We start from the raw sequence: 10,676 nt of genomic DNA, 5'->3' as shown, positions 1-10,676 counted from the left end.
TCAACTGGAAATGCTGCTGAACCTAAGCCTCATCTCCAAAACATTTTTCCCGGGTAAAAACGTTGCCGATGTCGTAAACGTGAGAACAAAATGGGAGGAGTGACATCTAGTGGTTGGTAATGAAAATGTAATCTAGTGGTTAGTAATGAAAATGTACATAGTTACATTTTTTTTTTCCTTCGGGACAATGAAAAGTAAAGCAATTCCTAATAAATGGCCTGAGATTCACTCAGAATTTATAAAACTTGAAATTTAGAGATCATTTCTGATCAGTGAAACTCCTTATGTGTTCTGACAGCCTCTGGTAAGCAGTAACTTTGTTGCTTGATGACTGATACCAAGGAGTGAGTTCGATGTCTGATGCTGAGGCCTGGTTACTCTCAACATGTTCTAATGTCATCCTGTTTCTGCTTTCCGTCTCATTGTTTGTTTGTTTTTAGGAATATTTTTATATAGCTATTCCTTTCCCACAACCAGAATGACTTTAGGATCATATGGGTTTATTATTTTTTTTTTTTTTTTTTTTTTTTAGGGGTTGGAGGGAGGTCATCTCATGAATAGCTCATTTGTGAGGAAAAAGTATTTGGAAAAAACTGATCTTGGCAAACATCAACTGCTTTCTTATGTTGAGAACCTAACTTTCTCATTTGTTGCTCTCAATGTTAGAAGAGTTGACAGTGTTCACTGTTGACTTCCACTGGCAAGGATCCTAGTCCTGGGCTGGACTTCCATCATCCAGCTCAGGTCTCTGCTAGCTCAGGCAATCTTGTTGAATGGATTCACTCTAAGGCTTACACCTGTGTGATGCCTGGTAGAAGAAAATGGGTGGTTTTACTAGGTTCTTTCCTGTTGTAATTTCCAAGGACTCATTTTCTAGGCTACTGGGCCAGTGTAACAGTCTTGCTATCAAACACTTATGGACAAATTTCAGCTGTCTAGTTCCCATCGAAGCAGGAGCTAGATAAAATCTTTATTGCTTCAGGGTAGTGCTTGGCTTCTGGTGTTATACAACACTGTGATTTTAGGTTAAATTTGGAATGCTAAGAAATGACCTGCTGTATGGTCATATTTTTTTAGATCTCAGTAATAAAAAATGTTGTGCCTTCCCACTAGCCTGGCAGGCTGCAGAGAGAATGGGAATAGACATCTCCTCAGGCTTGAGGAAAGGTTTCTGGGATGTATTTTTTATTCCAGAAGGCTTTTGGGATGTGTAGTATATAAATACATATGTAGCTATGGAAAATTCTGGGAAAAGAGGTGGCATTTAATACCTAGGAGTAGCAGTAGCTGTGTCCATTTGTGAGGTCTCATGAGTCTTTGCTTGTGCCTTGGATCCATCCAGATGACTCTGGCCAGCTTTGTTTCCTCTCGGTTCTTCAGGGGTGCAGAAATGGAGAGAGGAAGATAAAGGGATGTGTGGCACATGTGGTATGCATGTTAGTAACATATCCGTCACAGCTGCAGGGTCTAAAAGAAGGAAGGAAACAGGTGAAATCTGTTGTGCTCAGAGGAAGCCAGCATGTGTTTGAATGCTAGCAAATGACAGATCTTTCCTTTAAAACTCTGTGCTTTCACACTGTGAGAAAGGGACAGGCTTGTCATTGTTGAATACCTCCTTTATGAAGCTGTGAGGTGAGTTGTTTGGATGCAGAAGATCAAATAGAAGGTGCTCGAAAATATAGTTATGCTGTAATCGCTCTGACTTTAATTGGGCAGCCAACTCTGCCTTGTGACAGACAGCTGGGAAATGCAACTTCAAAATGTATGTCTGTGGCATTATAACTTCTGCACACATTTCTCAAGTATGGTATGTGGTATGACAGCCATCACAGGGGAAGCCACACCAGTTCCTTTTCCTGCAGTGAGTCAGGGCTCTTAGGCCTCTGTTGCCAACAGCCTTTCTCCAGCCATGGCTTCATACACAAAAGTGTAAAAAATGCCTTATTGTGTCAGACCTGTGGCTCACCTGGACTAGTATTTCTGCCTTGGATAGTAAGTAGACAATACTACATAGGGCTAGAATGCGATCCTGACCATTTCATGTTGTGCATTCCACTCGTTCTTTCCCAGCATCCACAGTCATTGGATTAGGACCGTTAGGAGGTATACTTGTACCCATTCCCTTACCTGTTTTGGAAGTGCTGGCCATAAATCAATGCTTTTTGCATAGCCTGCTCTTTTTGTCTAGCCTGCTGATATTATTAGCCTCGTCAGTCCCACATGAACAGAAATTCACTACTTGCTGTGTTTGTAGAAGAAAGTTATTGCTTTTGTCTGTTTTAAACCAATTTTGCACATAGTTTGAGTGAGTGCCCAATACTTCTAGTATTGCAAGGTTTGGTAAGTAACACTCCTGCGCTTACTTTTCTCTCACCTTCATGATTTTGCAATTCTCAGTTGTATCCCCTTCAGCCTGCATGTCTCCAAATTAAGGAGAGAAATCTCTCCTCATAATGCAGCTGCTCCATCCCCTAAATTCCTGTTGCACAATTTATGTGCTTGTGTGAAACACAAGTGCTTAACCGTGGATACAGATCAGTCCCTTGCTAGCTGCATTTCCCAGCTGTCTGTCACAAGGCAGAGCTGGCTGCCCCGTTAAAGCAGCCAGAGCTATCACAGCATAACTATTTTTTTGAGCACCTTCTATTTGACCTTTTTTAAAGCTGTAGCAAGCAGATTCCAAGAACACTTGTGGGCTGAACTGCAGCAGCTTTCTGTGTTTGTGGATGGAGAGTGGCCAATTCACAGCCATCCCTATGGATGTCTGGTTTTTTTTTTTTCCTTGGCCTGAAACCAGCTGTTACAAAGGGCCAGATCCTTACTAGTTTGTGTGGAGTTACTGGTCATTTGGGCTACGGTGCTGGCCAGTCACCCATTTGTACTTTTTGTGGTGATTCTTGCCTGTCTCTGTGCTGAATCTGTATCGTTGTTTTTTACTTGTTGCTAGTTAGAACCCTTGCTGTGTGTGACAGGATAGCCAAGTGAGAATGCGGCCACCTGCATGGTAGGTATAAGTAGTAGCCATACTTGGAGGCACATGCACTGCTTTTGGCCAGGACACTGATGCCATCCACCTTGAGAAGTGGATCTTTAGAGGAAGTTGATGCTGCAGGCAGCGTCTGTCAGCTCACTGGTCTCTAAAATGGGTGGAGGTTACCTTCAGGTGGTGTAGTTATGATAAAACTGGTTCTTATATGTTACTATTATTGACTTCTGGAAGCTTTTTATAGATTAAATTTTCTTGGTTTTTTGAAAATAATTTGGATATGTTTTTTAATCATAAACTGATGAGTTATTTCACAGACGACTGAGTAGCTCTTCTTGGGACCCGTGCTGAGCAAAGATCCTTTTCTCAGGTTTAAGTGCTGTAACTGATCTGACTAGATAGTGAAGGAAAGGCTGAAATGTTTAATTTTATTATGTTGAAAGAATTAAAGGGTGTAGGAGAAAAGATAACCAAGAGTAACACTTGGTCTAACTAAATGTATATGACTATATAGTCTGATAAGCAGAAGACTGCAAACAGAAAACTTGCTGTATTTTATCTCTTTTAGAAAGGTAAAGATTTAAAAAATGTAATGAGAGTAAGTGTTGCTTTCAGATATTAATAAAAATAATGGAGTGTGTCCACCTACTCTCATCTTATTGCTGATTTCACCATACTCATGTGGGAATAGTGTGAGCTACAAGAGATTTGCGTTGCAGTGACCTCATTGTGTAAGGCATGGGGCACATTTTTCTCTTGCAGGTTCTGTAATCACAGTGCTGTGAAACGTGCTGCACTTTTTCTGGGTATGTTCTGTATTGGAGTGTCTTCCTGTCTCTTAGAAAGAGTAATATTCCCCTGAGTTGATCTTCCACGTCTCTAGCTGCTGCATTTTCACTGCCAAGAATGTAACCTTGTTCATCCTTTGCACCAAATGGTGTTCTGGAAAATTCATATGTCAAACTAAGCAATGACCACGTACCAGAATAAACTCTCACAGACAACTAGTGAAGAACACACACATACACAGTTGGTTCACCCCTGATTTCTTATCCCTTGTTCTCAAAATACTTTCTATGGACAATCTTAGGAACTAGAATTGTTACCGTAAACCATAGGCTCAGTGGAGATACTGTTTTTATAGGGAATGATAATCTTCCCTCCCACAAACTCCCACTGTTTCACGCCAGCAATTATCTGTTTTTCTTTCACAGAAACACACAAGGTTCCTCCTTCACAGGTACCAGGCTGCTTTTTCTCTTGGATGCTTTACCCATGCCTATCTTAAGTAAACACAGAGTTCTTGTTCGCAGTATGTACTCAGCTATACTCAGAAAGGATTGCTGTTCTTGAAGGCTTTTTTTTCAGCTATCGTGTTTGGTCTAATAGAAACTACTGTGCTGATCTACAAACTCATCTTAGAATAATTTGCAGCTACAGCAGTGCTAATGCTGGAAGGAAAAAAAGTGACTCAGGGCAACTGCTCCCTCTGCTGTGTAATCCTCCTGCCAGAAGCTCTGCACTTGCAATATTCATTCAGCTTTGGTTTTCCTGTGACACAGTTATATTCTTGGGTGTTGATTCCTTGTGTGTAGTAGAAATTCTGAGAAACCTTCAGTCCCTGGGCTTTTGACAATGAAACACTAATTTCTTAGTCATACTGGTAAAAAAGAATCACATTTTTATATTTATAAATGTTAACATAAAGATCAAAATTTTGTAACAATAAAACAACTATAAAATATTTCCGTTTCCATGAGGTGCCACATTTATGCATCTTTTAAATATGGTCTCTCTAGAACTTTGGTTTTATGAAGTGACACTACACATGGAGACTTTTGATTTAAATGAAAATGGAAACATCCATTGCTTTCAGCAGTTTTTCATGACAGTAAATACACTGCTACTTGAGCACTTTACATGTAGCATAAATAGCATTAATAAAATTTCTCACTGGTATGTATCTATGTAGCATAGACAGAGCTAATAGACTAATAATTCCTTGGTGGTGTTGGTTTTGTTTTGTTTTTTAAGCTTTTACTGGTTTTATTTTATTATCTTCCTTCTGGGAAAACTCGTTTTTTAAAGGATAGATAAGAGTGTCGGTATTGTTAATGTGATTCCTGTGGTAGACAAGGCATTTCAAAAGGGAAGCAACATTTCCTGGAAAGTCATGCAGCAGTCTCCTGATCTCTTGAAGCCTGTTTTCCAGGCAGATGCCCTAGGAAGAACACTGTGAACTCCTATTACAAGTTCCTTGTCCTGCTATCTGTAAACCAGATTGTCCTAGGGGAGTACAGCTTCAGAATGCATCAAAGATTTGCCTTCACTTTGATCACAAAGATTTGTCTTCATCTTCTGTCAAGATTCAGTCTTCACTGTAGTTGAGAATTGATCCACAAACCATTGTAGAGATACAATGGCCTTAAACAAACATTGAGCGCATCTACTGTATCGCTTTGTTTCTGAGCAGTAGTGTGCTTTTAAAGCAGAACTGGTTGCCCTTATTTACTGCATGCTGGTTCATCTTAAAGGGTAATTCTGGTGTGTGTGATCCACATTTGAAATCCTTTGGAAGAAACAGAACCAAAAGCTGTGGTTCCAGGTACGCACCAGATGCATCCAACCCACAAGGAACCACAAAAGTCTAAAGCAAAGATTGCTTCTCACTACTGCAAAGACCCTCCAGTGTGTCCTGAACAATCCTGTACCATTAGAAGACTCTCAAACTGTGGAGAACATTTGCTACATAGAAACATTTGGTTTGGAAGGGACCTTTAAAGGTCATCTAGTCCAACCCTCCCTGCAGTGAGCCCCTGTGTCTTCAATGAGATAGGTTTCTCAGAGCCCCATTGAGCCTGACATTGACTGTTTCCAGGGGTGGGGCATCTACCACCTCTCTGGGCAACCTGTTCCAGTGTTTCAGCACCCTCATTGTAAAAAATTTCTAGTCTGAGTCTAACCTCTTTTAGTTTAAAACCATTACCCATTGTCCTTTGTAACAGTCCCTACTAAAAAGTCTGTCCTCATCTTTCCTACAAGTCCCCTTTAAGTATTGGAAGGCTGCAATAAGGTCTCCCTGGAGCCTTCTCTTCTCCAGGCTGAACAACCCCAGCTCTCTCAGCCTTTCCTCATAAGACAGGTGTTCCATCTCTCTCATAATTTTTGTGGCTCTCCTCTGGACCTGCTCCAACAGGTCTATGTCTTTTCTGTACTGAGGACTCCAGAGCTGGGTGCAGTACCACAGGTGGGGTCTCACCAGAGCAGAGCAGAGGGGCAGAGTCACTTCCCGTGATGTGCTGCCCATGCTTTTTTGATGCAGCCCAGGATACAGTTGGTTTTCTGGGCTGTGAGCACACATTGTCAGCTCGTGTCCAGCTTTTCACCCACCAGTACCCCCAAGTCCTTCTCCACAGGGCTGCTCTCAATCCCTTCACTCCCCAGCCTGTATTGGTACTGGGGGTTGCCCAGACCCAGATGCAGGACCTTGCACTTGGCCCAGTTGAACCTCACCAGGTTCACATGGTCCCACTTCTTGAGCCTGTCCAGGTCCCTCTGGATGGCATGCTGTCCATCAGGCATGTCAACGGCACCCCTTAGCTTGGTGTCACCTGCAAAGTTGCTGAAGGCGCATTTGATTCCAGTTTTTATGTCATTGATAAGACATCGAACAGTACTGGTCCCAGTACAGACCTGTGAGGGCCACTGCTTGTCACTGATCTCCATCTGGATATTCAGCTGTTGACCGCTACCCTCTGGATACGATCATCAATTCCTCATCTACCAAACAGCACATCCATCAAATCCATATTTCTCCAATTTAGAGAGAAGGATTTGGGGGGGGGACACCACGTTAAAGGCTTTACAGAAGCCCAGAGAGATGGCATCCATAGCTCTTCCCTTGTCCACTGGTGTAGTCACTCCACCACAGAAGGCCACTAGGTTGGTCAGACAAGACTTGCCCTTGGTGAAGCCATGCTGGCTGTCTGAAATCACCTCCCCTGTCTTATGTGCCTTAGCACAGCTTCTAGGAAGATCTTCCCAAGGCACAGAGGTGAAGTGATTCTTCATACGCACTTTCGTATTTGCTCTTAGCTGCTATCCCTCATCTCTGTGTCTTTGCTGCTCCTTTGTCCATCCTTCTTCTGGCTTGAAACGTGTTAATTTCTTTAGCTGTCCTATTTCTGTTGCAATCTACCCTTGCTGAACCCTTCCTGTCTTCTAGCAGCCTCTCTTACTTAAGCATTTGTCCTTTCTGCTGCAGTCTTTTGCAGTTGTGATAAACTCCTTCAGGCTCCCTGAAGATCCAGTCAGACATAACCTGAGACTCTGAAGAAACAGTGCTTGCCATTGACCTGTGTAGCGAGAAGTCTGAAGGTTTCTCTGGTGAAAAGATAACACCACAGCAAAATCAGGATTTCCATGCTTCATGGAAGCAGACCAACAAGTAGTGTTACATTATATTCAAGAAGATGAAGGCTCAATTCTTGAAAAAGTGTGAGAATATTTTTTCATGGGGAGTTTCAGGGATATGAAGAGATCTCTATGTCAGAACACACCACTGACCCTACCACTGACTTTGGGTCATGGGGTCACCTGGAGAAAAGTGTGGAGAAGAGCATGTTCTCCAGTGGGCTCTTGAGTGTTTGCCCCAGGAGGTTTCCAAGGTCTCTCTGATGGCAAGTTCAGCTTTACCTCTTGGGCTTGCTGCCCACCATGGCCTGGTGGGCCGCGTAGTTCAGAGCTTGTTTTTCACAAAAAGTAGGATAGATGGGTATCTGTCAGTTCTCCAGTTACCCTAGAGGGAGCTCGGAGAATTGTATCCACAGACATATGAGGCTGGCCAGCTTACAATTCCCTTCCCTGCAGAGTCCTGTGTTGGAGAGAGGAGGAGTGTTATGGCCATCGACCTCTCCCTGTCGAATAGAGGGGCTCTGTGGACCACCTTTTAGTGGGAAGGAGATCCCACTTCAGGTGTGGTTCAACATTCTTTCTTCTCCTCATCTGGCTCCCCAGTCACTGCTCAAAAGCACTGCCTGAGCTGCTGCAGGCAGGGGGCAGTGAGTGTTCTGCATAGCCATTCTGCAGGGATGATGTGGCCCTCCCAAAGTCAAGGTGCCATCCATCAGGGGAGAAGACCGTGCAACAAGTCTCTGACAACTTTATCCCATACCAACTATAGCTGCACAAATTTCCCAGGTTCATGCTTCTTACTGAGGCTCTGGGATATATTTGGGCTCACTGTGTTCATGTTGACAGCTTTATAGTGTCCACTGCAGGCTGTGAACTCCTCAAGGTGTATGAGCACAGCATACTTATCATTGTGCTCTACTTGCCTTGTAATCATGGAGGCATCTAGAATGGAAGAGGATATTGCAGCTGTTGTTTGATCTACGTGAAATACATAAATTCCTGTCTTTCTTTGCACTTAATGCCTTTAAAGTCATGGTGTGGTCAGCCAGATCACAGGTAAGTGATTAACAGGAGGCCAGTCTGTTATTTAACTTGAGATTTAGACAAGAGAGCATTGGAAAAGCAGAGGATGTTACAAACAGTTAACAAACATGGCCTTGGGAGAAGGCATAGACACCATAAATATGTCAAGCTAAGAAGTAACAAGATAAGCTCAAGGAGAAAAAAGTGGTTAATGAGACTAAACAGAAAATTACTTGAACTATGTGTGAACTACCCTAAATAGCATACTAAAAGATCCATGTCAAGCAAAGAAAGCTCCCTCCTAACAAAGCCCCTTCCCCACAGAACATGTGCAGTGAAAAAAAAGAATGCTGTACCTTCGAATGGAGACAACTGATGAGAATTAAATATGACTAAACATTATTGTAAACAATTGTTCAAAGTGTATAAAATGTTTTACTATATGTTAAGAGATGAGCTGGTTTTCATGGATTACCAGCTAGTTCCCTACTTTGCACAAACTAGAATAAAAAGAAATACCTAGCCTTGGTGTGTGAATTGGTGCTGTGCACTGGCTAACGGACCCGCTTATGGGACACTATTAGTATGTGTAACAGCCTTGCTGAAATATCTTCTTCCACAAACCACAGCTGGTTACTTTGAAAGTTGGACCAGGCTCCTCTCACATGCATGGGATGTAGCACTACCTTATTCTAATGCTTTTCCCTAGGTATCTCGCATTGGTCTCTGTAGCAGCGCAGGCTTCAAGATGAATTGTTTGCATGTCTCTGCTCAGGCTAACTGTTCAGACTTTAGTCTCTTCTGGGACTGCACATTTGGTGACTATTAGACGGTTGTCAGGTTAGATTGACCTTTGGTCTGACCCAGTACGTTCTTGTATCTTCCATCTCTGCTCTCTTTGTTGGGTGAATTTTGCAGAATACCTTGTAGGTCAGCATATTTCTTCTGGTTTAGCCAAAGGAGGGAAATGTTTCAGTTGAAGACCCCTCTCAAAGAACCTTTTTCTTTGTAGTCACCAGACATTTGGCTTTTTTGCTTCCACTAACATGGAGGTAGCCTTTCCATCTGGCTTTTCAAGCATGAAAGGTCTACCCACAGGGTAGATCATATCTGTGACAACGAGTAAAGACCCACTGTCTGTTTTTATTCACCTCCCCCATTGCATTGCTGGAGCTTTTAGATTCTATGGACTGGAAGAGGAACAAACACTGAATTGAGTCCACTGATAATAAAAAATGATCTCACAAAGGCAGGCACTGAGGAAATGTGTACTTGAATGTGTGGTTAGCAAAAAGACCAGTGATAGCAGCCCAAGGAGACACTTAACTTGTAAATGGTTTGAGTTTTCTGCATTTTGGCTTAGAATAGTGCTGTGTTTGCTGGAAATGGGAAAAGTGAAAATGAAGAAAAAGGAAGAGATCAGTTAGTGAAAATGCTAAGCCATGTCCCTGGAGAATGTTGTTTTCTTTTAGATTTACAGGGGTAAAATAACATGTCAAAGTAGCTAAAGGGTTATTGCTACCCAATTTACAAACTGCAGTCTGATTTAAAGGTTCCTTTATTGTTGTGTCTGCCTCTTTCTGTTTCTGAATAACCTCTGAGAGTGCAGTGAGTTCAGAACTGACATAAACAGCTAGATGTCCACATTATATGGATATTTTATGTTCTGCTACTCAGGGAGTACAAGGTTGTGATGGCTAAAAATGTTGAATCTGGGACACTGCTGAATACTTAAATGCATATAAAAATACATAGGGAGACATCAGCCAGAAGACACAAACATGCAAAAATATATAGCCATTGATTATACTTATGATGAAATAGTGTGTTCTAAGTAGTACCTCTTGCGTCTCCTCTTCTTAGCTCACACGGAGCTTACTACTTACAAAAAGCAATAGGTCTTGAGGTAGGAGTCTAAAGCCAGTTGGAAGTGACCTCTGGAGATCATGTAGTCCAACCTCCTTACTTGGACCAGGGTCAACCTGAGCAGGTTGTTCAGGACCATGTCCAGTCATGTTTGTGAATTATATCCAAGGGTGGACACTCAATAACCACTCTAAACAACATGTTCCAGTGTTTGGCCACTGTCACACTGAATTTTTTTTCCTTATGTTTAAATGGAGTTTCCTGTATTTTGGTGTGTACCCATTGCCTCCTGTCCTGTCACTGGATACCACTGAGAAGAATCTGGTCTGTCTTTACTTCCTCCCATCAGGTATTTATACACATTAGCAAGATCCCCCCTGAGCCTTCC

The sequence above is a fragment of the Falco rusticolus genome, chromosome 7, assembly GCF_015220075.1.
Source record: "Falco rusticolus isolate bFalRus1 chromosome 7, bFalRus1.pri, whole genome shotgun sequence".
NCBI lineage: Eukaryota > Metazoa > Chordata > Aves > Falconiformes > Falconidae > Falco > Falco rusticolus.
The sequence above is the reverse complement of the archived record's forward strand: the minus strand, read 5'-3'. Positions refer to the sequence as shown.